At 42.8% G+C, this 21,699-nt stretch overlaps 1 protein-coding gene across 2 annotated transcripts in view; it reads left to right on the top strand.

Annotated features, from left to right (window-relative positions):
- C3H3orf70 (chromosome 3 C3orf70 homolog) overlaps positions 1 to 21,699 on the top strand; it is a 111,087-nt gene that overhangs the window by 31,189 nt on the left and 58,199 nt on the right. The gene's annotated exons all lie outside the window — the stretch shown is intronic.

Raw genomic sequence — 21,699 nt, 5'->3', positions numbered from 1 at the left:
GGAAGCCTGGAGCCACTACTGGTTGAAAAAGGGAAGGAAGGATTCCTCCCCAGAGCCTCTGGAGGAAGGATGGCCCTGTTGACACCTTGTTTTTTTCAATCATCTAAGAGGTTTCCATAACCCAGTGTCATAAAGACTCGCTCCTATGCTTTCTTGCAGATACTTTATAGTTTTAAGTTTTAAATTTATGATCTGTTTTGAGTTGATGTTTATATGGAGTGTTAAGTATATATATATATTTTTTGCATATCCAGTTATTCTGTTACCGTTTGTTGAAAGGACTAGTCTTTCTTCACTGCATTGCACTTCCAGCTTTGTAAAAATTCAGTTGTCCATATGTGTATGAATTTACTTCTGTAGCTTTTTATTTTATTTTTTCAGAATGCTTTTATTGATTTCAGAGAGAGGAAGGGAGAGGGAGAGATAGAAACATCAATGACGAAATAGAATCATTGATTGACTGCCTCCTGCACACCCCAGACTGGAGATCGAGCTAGTAACCTGGGCATGTGCCTTGACTGGGAATTGAACTGTGAACTCCTAGTTCATGGGTCAACGCTCAACCACTGAGCAACACTGGCCAGGCTGTGTCTGAATTTATTTCTGGACTCTCAGTTCTCTTCCACTGATTTTGTCTATCTTGTAGCCAGCAGTCAGCATGGTCTCAATTACTGTAGCTTTAAGATAAGTCTGAAAATCAAGTAGTGTTAACCTTCCAACTTTGTTGTTTTGGCTATTTTAGGTTCTTCACATTTTCATATGACTTTTAGAATCACTTCTCAGTTGCTAAAATTTTTATTGGGATTATATTTAATTTATACATCAGTTTTGGAGGAATTTACATCTTATTAACACTGAGTTTTATAACACATAAACAAGGTATATCTTTTCATTTATTTAGGTTTTTCTTAAAATTTTCTCAGCAATATGTTTTACCTTCCAGTGTACAAGTGTTAGTTTTATCCAAAAACACCCTCCAAGTGGAGACAAAAAATTAAGCATCACATATACCAAACAGTAAAATGGGTAGTTTTGAAATTAGTTCCTTAGACAGAATAATATATGAATACATCCTTTTTTTGTGTGTCTATCTATATATATAAAAGCCTAAGCGACTGTTACAACCAGACAACTTGATGACCGGATGACCGGCCAGTAGCTATGACACGTACTGACCACCAGGGGGCAGATGCTCAACACAGGAGCTGCCCCCTGGTGGTCAGTGCGCTTCCACAGCCAGCCTCCTGTGGCCTCCAACCTCCCACAGTCCCCCCAACCCCCCGGCCACCCGGCCCTGATCAGGACTGGGCACGATGGCCCCAATCTGCCCTGATTGCTGGCCAGGCTGAGGGACCCCACTCATGCACAAATTCGTGCACCAGGCCTCTAGTGGGTTCATAAAATATTTACTGTTAAGGAAAATGCTTTCTCTCTTCACATCATTATGTAATCCTTTGAGGTTTTTATGGGAAAACTATAGATTTTCTGAATTATTAGCATTAATCAATGAACTCTAAGAGATGTTTTTTAAAATAGAATGTGGCCTGCTTATATTCCAGAAAGAAACAACAAAAGCATCATTAATCTCTTGGTTTGAAACCATCAGATCTCACCTGACATTTAAGGTTCATAGTCTGCAAAGGATTCACTGAAATCCTGTTTGGTTCTTTATTAGCAACATTAAAAAAAATTTCACAATTGTTATGCCTGTTTCAAGAACAGCTGGGGATCTCTCTGAACCAGCCATCTGCACAGTTAGACAATTCCCAGGATGGTTTTATTTGCATATTAGCCCAGGCACACCAGAACAGCTGCACCTGGACGTGCTTCGCCCTTGCTGTAGGACTGTGTCCCTGGGGGTGTTTTTTAGCACAGCCTGTCCCTTGGAGGCCTGTGGCTTTGTTTCTCTGCAGGGGTCATTCTTTTGCTGGTGATATCTTTTTTCCTTTATATTTTAAAGTGATAATTTAAAAAAACCTCATCTAATCCATAGAAATCTCATTTGAAAATCTGTATTATCATATTACCAAATGTCATTGATGAATCAGTAGGCTAAATCCATACAGACATCTGCTATCGTCATAAATTATCAATGTAGCCAAATAGGAATAAAGTTCCCACAGAGCCCAGCACAGTGTTGAATGTCTCAGGTTTATTTTACATGCTGCTCCTACATGCTGCTCCCAGTTTTTTTGTAGAACTTCACATGTAATTAGGCTTTTGTGGAATGATTGATTTTGCCTTTTAAAAATTATGTTCTTATTGATTTTAAAGAGAGGGAACGAGAGAGCTGGTTAGGGAGGTAGAAACATTGATGAGAGAGAGAGAGAGACATTGATTGGCTGCCTCCTGTATGCCCTCTACTGGGGATCAAGCCCTCAATCCAGGCATGTGCCCTGGCCTGGAATCAAACTGTGACCTCTTTGTTCATGGGTTGAGGCTCAACCACTGAGTCACACCGGCTGGGCTGGGCTGATCCTGCTTTTTATGTTCCAGGCATGGGTGATTCTTCCTTGTCCCTCTCTGTTATCCCCTTCGAAGGCAGTTGTATCCCAGACCCTAGAGAAAAGAGCTGTGCTGTACTTTGCCAGCCATGATGCTCAGCTCTCATTCATAAAGCTACTACTGAATGTTACTCACAACCTACTCACTGATTTTTTTCAGTCTGGAATTAAGATTAACACATGTTGGTCTAGTACAGTGGTCGGCAAACTCATTAGTCAACAGAGCCAAGTATCAACAGTACAACGATTAAAATTTCTTTTGAGAGCCAAATTTTTTAAACTTAAACTTCTTCTAACGCCACTTCTTCAAAATAGACTCGCCAGGCCGTGGTATTTTGTGGAAGAGCCACACTCAAGGGGCCAAAGAGTCGCATGTGGCTCGCGAGCCGCAGTTTGCCGACTACGGGTCTAGTATAAGGGCTGGTTCTGATTTATTTTTCTGCTTGCTTTTCAGGGAAAGCACTTTTAGTTCAATAGTTTTATATATCAGTCTTATGGAGGAGAATACTCAAATGTATTCAATAAGCTCTCTTTTTTTAGTTATTTTGATATAAATTAATTTTTTCATGTTTTAACTTATTTTTAATTTTTCCTTTTTATTGAATTTATTGGGGTGACATTGGTTAATAAAATTATATAGGTTTCAGGTATATAATTTTTTAATACATCATCTATATATTGTATTGTGTGTTCACCACCCCAAGTCATGCCTCTTTCCATCACCATTTATCCCCCACTTTACCCTGCCTGACTCCTCCTACCCCCATTCCTCTCTGGTGATGACCATACTGTTGTCTATGAGTTTTGTTTTGTTTTTCTTAATCCCTTCACCTTTCTCACCCAGCCCCCCTTCCTACTCCCCTCCGACAGCTGTAAGTCTGTTTCTATTTTATTTTGTTAATTAGATTCCACATATAAGTGAAACTATATGGTATTTCTCTTTCTCTGAGTGGCTTACTTCACTTAGCATAATACTCTCTAGGTCCATCCATGCTGTCGTAAAAGGTAAGATTTCTTTCATTTTTATGGCTGAGTAGTATTCCATGGTATAAATGTACCACAGCTTTATTATTCACTCATCTATTGATGGGCTCTTGGGCTGTTTCCAAGTCTTGGCTATTGTAAATAACAATGCAATGAACATAGGGGTACATACATTCTTTCAAATTAGCATTTCGGTGTTTTTTTTGTTTGTTTGTTTGTTTTTCCGGATAAATTCCCAGGAGTGGAATCACTGGGTCATAAGGCAGTTTCATTTTTAGTTTTTTGAGGTAACTCCATGCTGCTTCCCATAGTGGCTGCACCAGTCTGCATTCCCACAAACAGTACATGAGGGTTCCCTTTTCTCCACATCCTTGCCAACATTTGTTTGTTGATTTATTGATGATAACCATTCTTTTAGGTATGTGGTGATATCTCATTGTGGTTTTAATTTGCATTTCTCTGATGATTAGTGACATTGAGCATCTTTCCATATATCTGTTGGCCATCTGTATGTCCTCTTTGGAGAAGTGTCTGTTTGGGTCTTTTGCCCACTTTTAAATTGGATTGTTGTGTGTGTGTGTGTGTGTGTGTGTGTGTGTGTGTGTGTTTGGTGTTGTATTTCATCCTCTATTAATATTAACCTCAGTTCTTTATCAGCTTATCCAGTTTTTATTTATTTATTTGAAATATTTTTATTAATTTCAGAGAGGAAGCAAGGGGGAGAGAGAGATAGAAACATCAGTGATGAGAGAGAATCATTGATCAGCTGCCTCCTGTATGCCGCCATTGGGGAATCAAGTTTGCAACCCGGGCATAGGCTCTGACCAGAATTGAACCCAGGACCCTGCAGTCCAAAGGCCAATGCCTATCCACTGAGCCAAACCAGCTGGGGCATCAGTTTACCCAATTTTAAACATCTAAAGAATTACTAATATTTTAATACATAACCTTTAATATCTACTAGTCTAGGTTCCAAATATATAAACTGCTTAATTTCTTTATATTATGCTTATATTTTCTCAGTAGACAAATCAGGAAAGTACCACCTACAGGAAATCCCACACCCTAACCTTGGTCATTGAATCCATGTGAGTGTATTCTGGAGATGGAGATCACACAGTGGATTACACAGAGAGCAACTTTAATATGTAGAACTATTACACTAAGAAATAAGTGACTGTAAAACATAAGGAAACTCTGTGTTATTCCCTAGGGCTAAAGGAGAATATCCAGGAAGGACAAAGGTGGAAGGAGATCCCCTTTCCAAGGCTAGGTAGGGTTCAGATCTTGTTCGAGAAAATGTAGTTCAGCTCACAGGATAGCAGAGAAGTTTGCTGCTTTGCTCAGGCTGTGCTGGTCTGCAGTTTCTTGACAAGCAAGAATAAGCCCTCTGGAGTGCAGGGCATGGGCAATCAGCAAGTAAGAGTGTGAGTGTACAGGGGGGCAGAGGCCTGGGTGGGTAGGAGGGTATGGTGCAGGTGGAAGGCCTTCAGAAGGCTGGTTTTGGTGTGGCGAGGGCCCTGGAACAGTTATCACCAGGCCAGGCCAAGATGCAGGGTTGCCAAGGAATCACATATTCTGTGTGCACGATTGGGGCAGAGCTCTGACAGATTTTTCCACCCTTTGACCCTTCATATGTGGCCCAAACTGCAGGAGAGCCCCTTTCTCCTGCAATGTCCTCCAGTGCCCTCTACTGAGAAAACTTAGCATCATGCTCACTGTAGAGGAAACATGTTTAAAGGAAATCTGTCTGCTATGGCAGAACACATATGGCAGGGAAAATGTGGAATTGAGAGGCAGTCTGTCTATATAAAAGCCTAAGCAACCAAACGACTGGTCGACCAGTTGCTATGATGGGCACTGACCACCAGGGGTCAGACACTCAACGCAGGAGCTGCCCCCTGGTGGTCGGTGCGCTCCCACAGCAGGAGCGCCGCTCAGCTGACCAATGGGCACCAGACGCAGGGCTCACAGCTGGCCACTGCAGCCCGGAGACTGGAGACTGCATTGGAGTGGCAGTGAGCCTACCGAGCAGCGGCGGCAGGCGCAGTGGGACCGGGATGAGCAGGAGTGGCAGACAGGAGTGGCAGGGGCGTTGGACTGCCAGTTTTGGCCCCATCCCCGCAGGCTACACTGAGGGACCCCACCGGTGCATGAATCAGTGCACCGGGCCTCTAGTAAATGGATAACTAGCACATTTATAGACTCATTGTATTCTGGACCCCCTTTTTTTTCTCTTTACTGTTCAGTGTCAATTGCTGAGTGACTCCCTCTATGTATTTTACAACCCAATGTTTGTGACAAAGAGGTAGTACAAGGACAGAGCTCCGTCATCTAAGCCTCCTTGTCCCTATTCAGGAGTAGTCAAATGGATGGTTCAGTAGAGATATTTAACTGCCAATATTGAATTTGTTACTTCTTACCCCTAACGCTTTGGATTTCCCCAGAGGCACTGATTTTGAAATTGGTTGGCTACTCACAGGTCCAAGAGAAATGAGAGGTGATTATTACAATTGGTTAAAAAAAAACACCCAAAAACATGAACATCTTTTATTATATTGGGAAATATAAATTTTTATATATAAATATTAATAATTTGATTTAAAGTCACATCTCATTAATATTTAGAATGCATTTTGTTATTGTTGTGACTGATAAATAAAAGCAAAGTTCCAGAATGCCGTATTGGTTTGTATAAATTTGAAAATTAGGTTCTCGAATAGTGAATAGGTATAGTTGCCAGCAAAAATAACTTTTAACAAAGATACATTTTTAAAAATTCAGTAAACATTGCTGAGTCCCTACTGAGCCTCTGTGCTAAGCCCAGATTCTTCAGTTGCTTTAAGATCTTATTTTGCTTAGATCAGGTTGACTGGTTAGCATCCTTTCCTTGTGAATTTCTGAGCTTTTCATCCCCAGATCAATAGATAAATGTGACAGATGTCTGATACTGTTTCTCTTAGCTTTAGTCTGTCAGGAATATCTGTCCATTGACTTAATGGCTCCTGATAACTTACTTGGGTCGTAGAACTATACAGCTGTGTGCGGGTGGAATGGCAGGAAGCTGCCCGAGTTACCATGTTCTGGTCTCCACTTGGGCTGCCTCCCATAGGGAGTTGCTTTGTTCTCAAATTTTTTCTAACTGCAGTTTTAAAAATCTATTGCCCAGTCTGGTAACAGTATGAACGATTGATTCTTTCAGAGAAAGGCAGGAGGCTGAGATGGTCTCATAAAATGCCCATAAGGTAAGGTCAGGGCTTGTTATAAAGAAATCAAAGGTAATGACTGTCATCATCACCACCACCGCCATCACCCATCTTCAGATAAAAAGGCGTGGTGGTCATACAGCCTTTTCTCCCTGCAATGATCCACTTTCCCGTTTATGCCTCTTCCGCTCATCAACCTGCTGTCTCGGAGTTTCCCTGCGCTGCCGAGTGCAGACAGTACACATCGAGTCTGTGCCCTGTCAGCTGCCATCTTTTTCTTTCTGAACGTATGGTTTTCATGCTTCATCTCACCTCGTGACCTGTCCTTAGGCGAGGACTTCCTCAGCTGAACCTTTTCTAACAAATTACTGTATTAAAACCAGCTCTGGCCCTATCCGGTTTGGCTCAATGGATAGAGCGCTGTCCTGTGGACTGATGGGTCCCGGGTTTGATTCTGGTCAAGGGCACATGCCCGGGTTTGGGGCTCAATCCCCAGTAGGGGGCGTGCAGGAGGCAGCCAATCAATGATTTTCAACATTGATGTTTCAATCTCTCCCTCCCTCTCCCTTCCTCTCTGAAATCAATAAAAATATATTAAGAAAAAAAACGAGTCCAGCTCTGCAGAAAAGCTCCTGGTGGGCAAATAGGATTTCCGGGTTCAGTGGAAAGAGGTAGGTATAGCTACTCCATGAAACCCTTATTTGCCTACTTAAAAGGAACTGTAAGCCTGGGAGAGTTCTCATTCTCTGCCCTTCTTTCTTTTTTACTATTGCTTAGTTTAGTCACCTTTACTTATCAGAATGTTTCTGAACTCTCTGGCCCTAAAGGGGGCTCTTCCCCCACTAGAATGGTCTGTGCACAAGTTTAAGGAGTTCCGTGGTGCCAGTGATGCAGCCGAGTGGCTCTTATTGTATCCAGTCTCCCAGGACGAGGGAAGGGTGCTGATCTCTTTCCAGATTACCTGGTGATGAGACTAGTCTCGGTCACAGGGGAATGCTCTGCTCCAGTCAGGCCGGTCACCCCAGTACCCCCAGACATCCCACACTTCTTCCACCTCTGGATTTTTGCACAAGGCATGCCACTTTACCTTCTTTTGCCCAGGTCCTAGCTCTCTTTCAGTTTGTGGTCCATGTTTTCTGTGGAGCCTTTTCTCAGTAAGCCCTTCTAGCCCTTCTTTCCTCTGAGCTCTTGTATATAGTGTATACCCCACAGCTTAATATTCATCTTTCCTCTTGTGGTGGTTTTGATGTTTGTAAAAGAGATGCATTTACAGTTCTCTTTTTCCCCTCAGTTGTTCACTGGTAGTTAACTTGTTAAAATATATGAGAGTTGTTGCGTATGTCTTTTCCTCAAACCAGAAGACTTGGCTTCAGGTAGGACTAAACATGGTTTTTAAAAGTATAGAGCCTTTCCCTGGCCTATGTGGTTGATTGGGCGTCATCCTGTGTGCTAAAAGATTGCTGGTTCAGGTCCCGGTCAGGGTACATGCCCGGGTTGTGGGCTTGATCTCCAGTAAGGGCTGTGCAGGAGGCAGCCTATCAATCTCTTGCTCTCACATCAATATGTCTCTATCTCCCTCTTCTTCCCTCTCTCTCTAAAAATCAATAAAAGTATATTTTTAAACAGTATGGAGCCTTCATTATACTCTAATTAGATTGGCTGCTGTAAATTGTCAAGGGTGGCAAAGACCTTCTTTATTGTTGGTTTATGACACTTTTAGAAAGGCTGTTTTTAAGGGAGGTTTCATTGTTCCAGCTGCCCATCCTTCAGGTTGTCAGAGTGTGGCCCAGAGTAGTGCGGATTATGGAAGTCTGTTGGTAAAGGACTCCTGCCTGGTACAGATGGCTCAGTGGTGCTTTCTCCCACCTCCTCCATTCCCTTTCTTACCTGTTTGACTTAAGTCCAGATCTGAGTGTGAAACTTGGAGAGGGGTGCCAGCTTGATTGTTGAAGTCTGTTTACTGTTTCAGATGAGGGTTATCTGTGCCCACACTGTGGGAGGAACAGGCAGAAATGGGACTGAGCAGGAAAACAATGCTAGCTCATGGCACCCTCCCCTTAAAACTGTGTAATGTCTTTCTGTTGTGTAAGATTAAACCCCCAATCCTGAACATGGCCTCTGGGCCCTGCTGGGTATGGTGTCCACTGCCCCGTCTCTTCACGTTCTCCCTCTCATCGTCTTCTTCCTGCTTGGGCTAGTCCCCTTCTTTGGCTGGTTAGCTCCCACTCAGTCCTGACAACGTGTCACAAATCATCGCTTTCTCAGGGATGTCACTCCTGACTCCTCCTCCTCCTACTCTACCCTGTTCAAATCACACATTCCATGTGTAATTTCTAATAATTGATTTTGCTTTTTATTCCTATCACTTTTTGCCTGTTGTACTTTGTCGTCGTTGTTAATCTTCACCTGAGGATATGTTTCCCTTGGTTTTTAGAGAGTGAAAGGGCGGGGGAGAGACAGAGAGCAAAACATTGATGTGAGAGAGACATATCGATTGGCTGCCTTGCATGGTGCCAGGAATCGAGCCTGCAATCGAGTTACATGCCCTTGACTGGAATCGAATCTGTCACCCTTCAGTCCATGGGCCGATGCTCTGTCCACTGAACCAAACCAGCTGTTGCCTATTGTTCTTTATGGTTTGTAATTATACATCCTTTTGTGTGATAATTTGTTCAAATATACAGAGTAGGGCAAAAGCAGGTTTACAGTTGTTCATATGGAAAATAATACAATCTATACTAACAATAGAGAAATATGCATATTATCCATTACAGCGTCACGTCATGACCCGATCAGCAGGCTGCGTCCCTGCCCTCTGCTCAGGCAGCTGCAAGGCCCAGGGGTAGAATAGGATACGATAGGAGGGGATAAGAAAGGAGAGGGAGAGGAAGGCAGGCCTGCGTGCAGACTGGCCGAGAGGAGAAACAGAAATACAGAAAGGGAGCAAGAAAAAGACTCAGGGATGGAAAAGGGAAGGGAAGGAAACGCTGGGCTGCATGCGGGAGGGGGTGGCGACCGCAGGGGGTGGGGGTGTTTAGGGGGGAGTAGGTGCGCCTGGTGAGGGGCGGGACAGGAGCCTTGCCCAGACACGGGAGGAGGGCGGTAGCCCCCCAGCACGGGCCGTTGGTGGGGAGGTGCCCACGGGTCCAGGACAGAGTGTGGACGGTCTGAGGCCTTCTGGGCAGAGGCATTCCTGCTTCACGGCAGCAGCAGCACCTGGGCCACACGGGCCTTGGCCACCCTCGCGGGGCAGGTGTCCCGGGCAGGGAATGGGAGCAGGATGGCGGCGGGGAGGCCCGGGAAGGGGGGGCAGCGAACACCTGGCTGGGGCTGAGCCCTGGGATGGGGGTTAACGCCCCCCCCCGAACGGAAGCTTCAAGAAGGGAGGGAGGGAAGAACTTTATAAAGGAGTCAGTAGACAGCAGAGTTAAAGAAGGAAAGAGGATGTATGAGTGTACTGTAGGAGCTATAATGAAAATCAAGTATAGTTGTGTACTGGGACAGATTTTAAAAGTAGGAGTCAGAAAAGGAAAAAAGATAAATGATAGTGAATAATTAGGTAGGTAGATAGACAGATATTAAAACAGTGGAAGTAAGTAGAGAAGAATGTATGGGAAAGGTAGGATGAGAGAGAAAGAGGGAGGGAAGAAAAGTTTTAAAGGGGAGCCGGTAGAGCTTAAAAGGAGAATGGGAAGAAGGAAGAGATGGGGGAGGGAGCAAAGCAGGTCTGAGGGAGGAAGTGAAGAAAAAAATTAAGGTGGGAATGAAGGAAAAGGGGAGGGAGGGGAGGGGTAAAGATAAAGGAAAGAAGGAATGTGGGGAGGGAGAGAGGGTAGGAGAAAGATGGGAAGAAGGATGATGGAACAGAAGTAGGAAATAAGGAGGAAAGAAAAGTTTATAAATGATGAGTCAGTAGGAGAAAGTGTTACACAAAGGAGAGAGAAAAATTGTGTGAGAGGGAGAAGCCAATAAGGAAGTCAAATACAATTGTGTGTGAAGGGGATAAGATTGAAAAAGAAAGTTAATAGTGGAGACCAGGCCAGCAGGGGAGGGCAGTTAGGAGGATCAGGCAGGCAGGCAGAGTGGTTAGGGCAGGCAGGAGAATGATTAGGAGCCAGAGGTCCCAGATTGTGAGAGGGATGTCCAACTGCTAGTTTAAACTGGCAGTTGGACATCCCCCGAGGGCTCCCAGGATATCCCCCGAGGGCTCCCATCCCCCGGCCAGCAGGTCAGGCTGAGGGGAATCCCCCCACCCCTCGTGCACAAATTATGTGCACTGGGCCTCTAGACTATATATATATATATATATATATATATATATATATATATATATATATAAAAGCCTAAGTGCACTGGGCCTCTAGACTATATATATATATATATATATATATATATATATATATATATATATATAAAAGCCTAAGTGACCTTTATGGTGGAACTACTGGAATGACCAGAATGACTGGCTGCTATGACGCACACTGAGCAGGCTGGTAGGCGAGCGATTAGGAGTGAGCAGGCAGGCAGGCAAGTGGTTAGGGGTGAGCAGGCAGGCGGTTAGGGGTGAGCAGGCAGGCAGGTGAGCGGTTAGGGGCGAGCGGTCCCAGATTGTGAGAGGGATGTCCAACTGCCAGTTTAAACATCCCCCAAGGGCTCCCGGATTGCGAGAGGGCACAGGCCAGGCTGAGGGAACCGCCCCCCCTCCCATGCACGAATTTCGTGCATTGGGACTCTAGTAATTAATAAATAATAATACAAGAATAAACTCTGTTTTGCGTACTCACAACTGTAAGCCTACTTTTGACCCAGCCTGTATATTCCCTTCAAGAGTGTAAGCTTCATAAGGTAGGCACGTGGTCTGTCGGCTTGCTATTTTAACCCCATGTCCCTAGCTCAGTGCCTGGGACATAATTGAGGATCAGTAAATATTGGTTTGGAAAAAGATAAAAGCAGATTGTAGGATTTGGGGGCTTGATGATGAAGGTGGAATGGCAGAGAATTGTAGTCAGAGAGAAGTTCACAGGCTGTGCTGAATCAGGAACTGGGTGTATGCCGGGCATTTCCGAGACTCAGGACTAGAAGTGACGAGCTGGGTAGGGCTGGCCAGTGGCGATCAGGGAAGCCTCCAGAGTGGCTTGAAGACCTCCAGGCAGCTCCTATCATATTAGCACCAACAATAGAATGTCTACAGTGTACCAGACATTGAGGTAATGCTTTAAAAGGCAGCTGTCACTAACCATTTTACACTGAGGAAATGGAAAACATAGGAATATTAACAGTTTGATAAAGATCAGATTGCTAGTAAGTAGCAGAGTTGGGATTCAAATCCAGGTGCATTTGACTCCCTTCTCCTTGCTCTTAACCCCCAAGATCTGCCACCTTTCTAGAAACGTCTCCTGTGTTTCTTTCCATACCCAGCCATGTAACTTTAAACTAGAATATGATGCTCAAAACTCCGTAACAGCCTGCTCTTAACCCCCACCTTCTCTTTCCAGTCCATCTGCACATCTTTACCAGACTGAATTCTCTAAAATCCTCCTTTGTTATCACTTGCCTCTTCAGAAATCTTCATTGGTTCTCCATTATTACCAAAACATGAGCACATTGGCCTCAAATTCTGAGCCCCAGCCAGCCTCCATCTTCCTGACAAACTTCATCCTCCTTTGCTCTCTTGGTCGACTCTTTGAGCCCCACATGCCAAACTGACATATTCCTGCTCTGAAACTGGTCCGGTGTAGTTCTGCTTGCTACTCCACAGGTCCATATCTTGTAATAGTCATGTAAAATCCTTTATTGAAGCCTGGAATCCTATTCCACTGCTTGGTGAATGCTCTTGTTTATTTTCTTACCATAGGCCTGTTGCACGAAATTCGTGCATGGGTAGGGTTCCTAGGCCTGGCTGGCGATCAGGGCTGACCTGTGGGGAAACTGGTGGGGCGGTCGGGGGAGCCCCTGCTGGCACCCACCATGGCTGGCCTGGGGCCTGCGGGCTGGGGGCAGCTCTTGGATTGAGCATCTGCCCCCTGGTGGTCAGTGGGCATCATAGCAACTGGTTATTCCATAGGTCGTTCAGCAGTTCAGTCGATTTGCATATTAGGCTTTTATTATATAGGACTAGAGGCCCGGTGCACGAAAATTTGTGCACTCGGGTGGGGGGACTGTCCCTCAGCCCAGCCTACATCCTCTTGCAGTCTGGGACCCCTCAGGGGATGTCCACCTGCTGGCTTAGGCCTGCTCCCCGGGGAATCGGGCCTAAGCTGGCAGTCTGACATCCCTCTGGCAGCCTGGGAACCCTTGGGGGATGTCTGACTGACGGCTTAGGCCCGCTGCCCACATGGAGTGGGCCTAAGCCACAATCGGACATTCTTAGTGCTGTTAAGGAGGCGGGAGAGGCTCCCGCCACCACTGCTGTGCTCGCAGCTGTCAGCCTGGCTTGTGGCTGAGCGGACCTCCCCCTGTGGGAGCGCACTGACCATCAGGGGACAGCTCCTGCGTTGAGAATCTGCCCCCTGGTGGTCAGTGCACATCATAGTGACTGGTTGTTTGATTGTTCCTCAGTTTGGTCTATTTGCATATTACCCTTTTATTAAATAAAATAGTTTACACAACTCTTGTTTATTTTTACTCTTTTTTTTTTTTTATCTTCCACCTCCAGTTTGACTGGAAGTGCCTTGAAGCATGACTACATATTGTACTTCTTTTTATTTCCCAATAGCATCTGATTTAGTATAAACATGGTAGATATTCAATAGGTATTTGGTAAATGAGTAAATAAACCGTGCTTCTGATTTTCTGTCTCATTAGGGCTTTGCTTTACATTAATATGTTCCACTACACTAAAGAGGTTATAAAATTTGAAAAAAGAAAATTCTAGGATCTTTCATAAATTTCTGATTGGGGACTTCAACATATTGGGCAATATATGAACTTCAATGTTCTCGTAGATCAAAGTAAAAACATATTGGTATATTGATTGCCAGTGGCGGAAGGTGGAGGATTAAGGCCACACAAAAAAGAATACGATTATGTTCTTTTGCTTTTAGTTTGTGAACTGCTATTCAACTTAGTAAATAATGCACAGAAACAGCTGAATAAGAATATTTAACATAACTTTTAACATAATTGAATGCCTTGGGAATAAAATAAACTAAGTGTGATTCACTAAAATCAAAGAACTGAACTGTGATGCAGTTTCCCTTAGGCCACTCAATTTTATTTCCAGTAGATTTACCTTTATAATTATATTTTGCTCAGGCTAATTTTAAAATCACTTTGCATTCCCTGCAAGCAGTGTATTTCCTGTGTCAGGAGGACACATTTAACAGTCATAAAACTATCTGTAAAAGTAAAAAGCTCATTTGCCCCCAAGTGGTCTTTTTAAAGAATCAAAATGCACAACTGATCCTAAAAGTAAATAATTTAGCAAAGTGCATACAGTAACTTTAACCGGGCATATAAATTATTTTCTATATTTATTTGTGCTCTTTTTCTCTCCTCTTTGCTCTGCTCTACAACCAAAAGGAACTCCTTCATAGAAATATATCTGCTGTGTATTTACACTGTTATAAATTGGAATATTAACTGAACTTAATGGCAGAGAATGTCATTGTAAATTAAGAACATTATCCAAACCTTATTAATTAAGTAATGAGTATCCTCGTGAAGAAAGAACACAGGCCACCACAGGGCCCGGGTCCTAGAACTGACTCCTGTCTTGTTAAATGAGCTGGTGAAAGTAATTAACTCTTCTGTTCTTTTTTTTTTTTTTTTTTTTAACCAAAGAACTAGGATGAGAACATAAATCTTTTTCAGTGTCTCACAAACCAAAGGGGAAGAACAATTAGAAAAATTATGAACCAGGATTTAAAAGAATAGTGGAAGTTACTTATTTAGTGATTTTGACTGGTCTTTAGTTGAGAAACAGCTGAGAGTGTTGAACCAGGTTCCCTGAAAAGAAACAAGATGGATGAAATACATTTTTCACTTACTGAACACAAATGGTTTTTGTGATTTTAGTCAATGTTGTATAATCTGTTTCATTATTGAGAACACAATTTTAGCTCCTTTTAAAAAGATTCCACATAAATTAATGGGTTTATGAAGTTTACCTTAAATGTTACATTATTTTTTAAATGGATGGTAAGTACTGTAATGAGATCAAGTCTTCATTTTCCTATGGATGAGTTTTGTAAGTGATTGAAAGAGTCATTAGCAAACTAAGATTCTACTTGACAGGAATATTTTTGAGAACAAGCTTAAGAATGTGTGTAAGTTCTTAAGAGAAGGAACTAGGGATCCTTGGAGAAATGGCAGATTCCTGTCCTGGGGGCAAGGGGCAGTACAAGATAAGCCAGTAATATCTTATGGTGCCAGAAAGTAAGGTTGTCTTCAAAAAACAAATGGGGGCATGTTGAAGGACACGTGTTAACTTGAAGGAGCTCCCAAGGGCTAAATCTGGGACAATTTGAGCCACACAAAAAATGATAGTAATGGATTACAATTCATAGAATAGAATACATATCTGTGAGCTTGAATTACGTTTAAATAAATAAATAAATAAATAAATAAATAAATAAGAGAGAAGGAATAGCTCTTGCTTACCTAGAATACTAATGAATAAATATAGAAGGAATGATGGAAGTGAAAAATCACTGGCACAAACCAGAGCAGTGATGGCTGCAGCCCAGATCCACGTAGGCATGCTGAAATTAGTGGTGAAGGTCTGATAAGAAGCAGGATATTTTCATAGTTTTAAAATATCTCCTCACACGATACTTAATAATTTCAAAGAGAAATTATTCCACTAACTTTACAGTGGAAATACCTAGACGTATATACCACATTAAACATTGTTCAAAGTTAAAATCATCTGTAATGAGCTATATCAGTAGTATGTACCTTCTGATAAAATGCTCAAAAAAGGAACAAATCACTTCTATGGTTTTTTTCCTTATTGTTTTAAATTATATATTTTATTTTTTTTTAAAATGCAGTTTTTTATTGTAGTATATTTGACATACCACATTATATTAGTTTGAGGTGTACAATATAATGATCTGGTATTTGTATGTATTGCAGAATGATGACCATAAGTTAACATTTGTCTCCATATATAGTTTCAGAATTTTTCTTGTGATGAGGACTTTCAAGATTTAGTCTCTTAGCAGTTTTTAAATATGCAATACAGCATTATTAACCATTATTTGCCATGCTGTACATTCCATTCCATGACTTATTTATTTTATAACTGGGAGTTTGTGCCTTTTGACTTCCTTCACCCATTCCATCCACGCCCCACCCTCTAGCTTGAACAATCACCAATCTGTTTTCTGTATCTATGAGCTTGTTGTTTTTTTAGATTCATTCCACATATAAGTGAGATCATATGGTATCTGTCTTTCTCTGTCTGAATTATTTCACTTAGCATAATGCCTCAAGTCCACCCATGTCACAGATGGCAATAGTTCATTCTTTTTATGGTTGAATAATATTCCATTGGGTACATACATTACATTTTCTTCATCCATTCATTCATCCATGGGCACCTAGGTTGTTTCCATATCCTGGTTATTGTAAATAATGCTACAATGAGCATATATTCTTTTGAGTTATTGTTTTTGTTTTCTTCAGATAAATATCCAAAGGCAACTATAGTTGCAAAATAATAGTACAGTATCATAACCAAGATACTGACAGTGACACAGTCAAGTCACAGAACATTTCCATCACTACAGGATCCCTCAGGTTGCCCTTGTATAGACACACCCCTTTTAAAAAAAAATTGGGTTTGTTTGTTACTGAGTTATAAGAATTCTTTATACATGTGGGGCAAAAATAGGTTTATAGTTGTCTGTGTGGAAAATAATACAATAATTAATAAATAATACTATACAATAAAAGCAATATGCAAATTAACCATCACTCCACTACACCCACAAGCCACACCCACAAGCCATGCCCACCAGCCAATCAGGAGCAAATATGCAAATAAACCCAACCAAGATGGCTATGGCCACAGAGAGCAGGAGAGAGGCTTAGGTTTCCCCAGCATTGGAGGAAGCCAAGCTTTCTGCCTGCCCTTGCCGGCCTAGGCCTCCACTCAAGCTACAAAGTTTCAATGATAGAAGATACATAAATCCAAACAGAAATGGCGGCAACCACGGAGCTAGAAAGAGCAGGAGGCTAGGGTTGCCCCTGGCAATGGAGGAAGCCAAGCTTTCCGCACACCCTGGCCGGCCCAGGCCTCCGCTTAAGGCTACAAAGTCTCAATTATAGAAGATACATAAGTCCCAACAGAAATGGCTGCCGCAGAAGGCTTGGCTCCGCTCCAGGCTATAAAGTTTCAATTATAGAAGATAAATAAACCCCAGATACCAGGGCCTCCACTTGGGATGCCGGGGCACATGGCCAGCCTGCTAACCACCACAGACCCCTTGCCCAGGCTGCCCCACGCCCCAAGGGAACCCCTACCCTGATCTGGGACACCCTTCAGGACAAACCAGCTGGCCCCAACCCATACACCAGGCCTCTATCCTATCTAATAAAAGAGTAATATGCAGATTGACCATCACTCCAACACACAAGATGGCTGCCCCCATGTGGACACACGATGGCCGCCACAAGATGGCCAGCAGGGGAGGGCAGTTGGAGGGACCAGGCCTGCAAGGGAGGACAGTTGAGGGCGATCAAGCCTGCAGGGAGGCAGTTAGGGGTGACCAAGCCGTGACCAAGGGAGAGAAGTTGGGGGTGACCAGGCCTGCAGGGGAGGGCAGTTAGGGGCAAACAGGCTGGCAGGGGAGCAGTTAGGCATCAATCAGGCTGGCAGGGGAGTGGTTAGGGGGTGATCAGGCTGGCAGGCAGAAGCGGTTAGGGGCAATCAGGAAGGCAGGCAGGTGAGCAGTTGGGAGCCAGCAGTCCTGGATTATGAGAGGGCAGTCGGACATCCCTGGAGGGGTCCCAGATTGGAGAGGGTACAGGCTGGGCTGAGGGACACCCCTCCCTCCATGCACAAATTTCATGCACTGGGCCTCTAGTACAAGAATAAACTCCTTCATGTACTTACAACTGTAAGCCTACTTTCCCCTCACCCAGTATATTCTGGAGCATATGGAGTTTTCCTTCCAGTCTGTTAATATAGTAAATTATACTAATTAATTTTTTAAGTTTAAAAACTGTGGTAAATACACATAACATAAAATTTACCATCATAATAATTTTTCAGTGTATAGTTCAGAGGTATTAACTACATTCATATTGTTGTGCTACTATCACCACCATCCATCACGAGAACTGAAACTCAATACCCATTATTTAAGAACTACCACTTTCTTCTTACCCCCAAGACCCTGGAAAACACCATTCTATTCTATGAGTTTGATTACTCTAAGTGCCTCCTGTAAGTGGAATCATATAGTATTTGTCTTTTTGTGACTGGCTTTTTTTACTTAGCATAATGTCCTCAAGGTTCATCAGTGTTGTAGTATGGATTTCTTATGCTTTAAGGCTCAATAATATTTCATTGTATGTATATACCAAATCTTGTTTATCCATTCATCATGGGCACTTGAGTTGCTTCCACCTTTTGGCTTTTGTGAATAACGTTGCTGTGAACATGGTGTAATTGTAGCTTTCTGGACCCCACTTCAGTTCTTTTGGACTTATTACTAGAAGTGGAATTGATGGATCATATTGTATCTAGACCCTTCTTTTACTCTACCTCTGCTTTGCTCTTCTCTAAGCCCTGAATCTCTCAGTATCTTTTCCATTTAGAGATTTAAGTTTTAAAAGTTCTCATACATCTATTGCTTTAAATTATGTAGTAAGTTCTCAGTTAAGAAGATTGTTTAGAGAATAGAGTATAGCAGCTAGGTGTCCAGAAACCCTTTTGTTTCAGTCCTTGCTATTGTTGAAGTGTGTCAGTTCCTTTTATTCTCTTAGTACAGTAGAGTGGACATAATTGAATCTCTCTGCTAATTCAGGATCTTGTGATGCTTTAGGGCTATCATTGTGAATATGGATTCACAGCATAGTGTACAGAGGGGAGAAATTGCTAGGGATCAGAGCAATGTACCAACCCCTCTGAACTCTTTACAAAACTAAATCCTTGATGAGTTTGTTTTATTTTATTACTTAGGTGTTTACAAGCAAATCAAACAGTATCTATATAGTATATAAAAGCCTAAGCAACCATCTGACCATTTGACCATTCAACCAGTAGCTATGATGCACACTGACCACAAGGGGGCAGATGCTCAATGCAGGAGCTGCCAAGCTGCAGTGACTTGGCAGCTGCGGTTCTTGGGTGACGCACCCAGAACCAGGGAGGAGGGAGCCTGAGAACTGCCCTCTCTCAATCCAGGAACCCTCAGGGGATGTTGGAGAGCCGGTTTCAGCCCAATCCCGAATGCCAGGCCGAGGGACCCCACTGGTGCATGAATCTGTGCACAGGGCCTTTAGTAGTATTATAGAATAATAGTTGAAAGATGTTTACTGAACTTTGTTTCTCATCTGGCCATATTTACCAATTTTCTTCTTTGCTCTCCTCTTTGCATATGTATCCCATATCGCCAGATAGCAGGCTGTCTCCCCAGCTCTGAGTAAGCTCCTTCAATAGGTGTAACTTGTGGAAGGAAATTAGTCTGAAATGCAGTATTCATTTTCCTCTCCCAGCTGCTCTTCTTTCTTTACTACACTTCAAGGAAGAAAAATAGAGCTTTGGAGGAAAGAGGGTTAGAGAAAGAAAGAGGTAGAAGAATCAAGAAGAAGAGAAAAGCCAAGACATTAATTATGAAGAAGCACAAAGGCGGTGGTCAGGGGGGTTAAGAGATGAGGTGAGGGTGGTTAGAGATGTTCCAAAGTCAGGCTTCACGATTGCTTCTGTCTTTGGACTAAGTAGAACCCTGACCCCTCTGGGTCTGGGGATCAATTGCCAGGAACCTCCTAAGGCTGTGACAAGTAGGTCACTAAACCAGAGGTCACTGGGCTGGAATGGACTTAATTAGCATTCTGCAACCAGCATTTCTTGAGTGCCTGCCATCCACAGCTTCCTGAACTCCATAGTCACTGTGCCACTAGAACAGGAGAGGCCAAACCTCCTCTGGGTTGTTCACTACGCTCTGGACAGAGGGGAGTCGTCCCCAAGTTCTCCAAGTCCCTTCTCTGCCCCCTGCCTGGAAATGTCCTCTAATCCTGGGGCTGGCGGATTGCAGAGTCCACCTTTTGTCCCTTCAGCTGATGAGCTCGTTTATAATACTTGGAGACAGAGGTCCCACCATGCCAACTGTTAGCTCTTACCTGGTCTAACTTTGCCTGACAAGCAGGGAATAGAGAAATGAAGATACCTGGTATATGTTAAACATAGTTTCCCAATCAGGTATGGCAGGTTCTTCTCACTTGTATTTTTATCAACCCATAGGGTTTGCATGATATATGTCCTGGCTTGGAAGTGACCTGGGAATAGAAAGGCTTAACATTTTCAGTGTATCTTTTCCATGTGTTACTCCAGAATGAGGCTGAATATATGTTAAGGTAATTTAGTTACAAAGAAATGGTGGCATCTAAGCCTACTTTTATTTATTTAATTTTTTTACAGAAGTTAAGAAACAGAAGCAAAAAATATAGGCAGGCTTGATTGATCTAATAGATTACTGATGTTGCACTGTTTTCTGGCTTTGTTTGCTGCTCACATTTCTGATCTGTAATTGCTATTCTGCTTAATTACCTTCTTTCAGCAATCTAAGGTAGTTTGTGGTCTAAATGCGATTCCTATCCTAGACTTCTCAATCTGACCAAGAAACAAAACAGGAGCAGCAGCAGAGTCATACACAGTGAGGGTGTCACACACCAGAGGTTCTCCCCGGGGAGCTGTGCCTCCCAGGGGTAGGTGACAGTGCGTGGAGACATTTGACTATCCAGCCTGGCGAGGAGGTGCCACTGGCCTCTAGTGGGTAGAGGCCACGGGTGCACAGGACAGCCCCCACATACAGAGTAAAAATGCCGATAGCGCTGCGGTGTAAAGCCTGTCATAAATGTGTGCAGGAGGTGTGGACTGACGGATAAATCAGCCACGGTAGGAAACACCCGAGAGGGTGCCCGTAATTGTGGCTACTGTCTCTGGGTTTTTCTGTTTTGTTTTTTTCTTCCAGATTTCTATTTTGAAATCGTTTTAAACTCATAGCCTGGGTGATTTTCATCTCTATCTAGTTTCATTAGCAGCGCTTTGCTAAATGTTGAATGAAATCAAAGAGAAGGCTGAAGACACATCAGGAACAGATCCATTTAGGTTTCACTTCCATGAGGAACACGGAAGGTTGAAGCTGTGGGGAAGACGTGGAGATGGGCTTCTTGGTTTCCTAGAAACACCCAGCAGGTTGCCTGCCCCCTGCGCCGGCTGTTCCTTTGCTGCTACTTGGCTTAGGTTGCTTTGTGCCAGTGGAGTTGGTGTCATTGAGAACATCTCCTACTTAGGACACTGATGAGCTTTGGTTTGAAAGAGTTTGTTTCATATCCTACACCTTCCCCCAGCCATTGGGGTGGCCAGCACAGTCCTATAGGCCATCACTTTTAAATATATATGTATGTATGTGTATTCTGATTAAAACACAGAAACCTAACTTCAGAGTCTTCTGCAATCCTGATAACAAATTGGTGTATTATCCCCAGTTTATAAATATATATATATTAACATCTAGTTATTAAATATAACAGTGGGATTTTAATTTTATCATATATTATACTTTTTTACAACTTGTGTTTTTACTATACTATGTCATGGACATTCTTTATTCTATCTGGTATGAAGGGTAAATCATTTAAAGCTGTCCATAAAATAAAGATTATAGTATCCACCCACCCATTTCAGAAGCATTATAAGGACTCAAATATAAGATGTGTAAAGTGTGTTGAGTTTTTTATTTAAAAAAATATTTTATTGATTTTTTACAGAGAGGAAGGGAGAAGGAGAGAGAGTTAGAAACATCGATGAGAGAGAAACATCAATCAGCTGC

Source organism: Eptesicus fuscus, chromosome 3 (assembly GCF_027574615.1).
Source record: "Eptesicus fuscus isolate TK198812 chromosome 3, DD_ASM_mEF_20220401, whole genome shotgun sequence".
NCBI lineage: Eukaryota > Metazoa > Chordata > Mammalia > Chiroptera > Vespertilionidae > Eptesicus > Eptesicus fuscus.
Note: the sequence above shows the minus strand (reverse complement) of the source record. Positions and strands in the feature narration are given on the sequence as shown.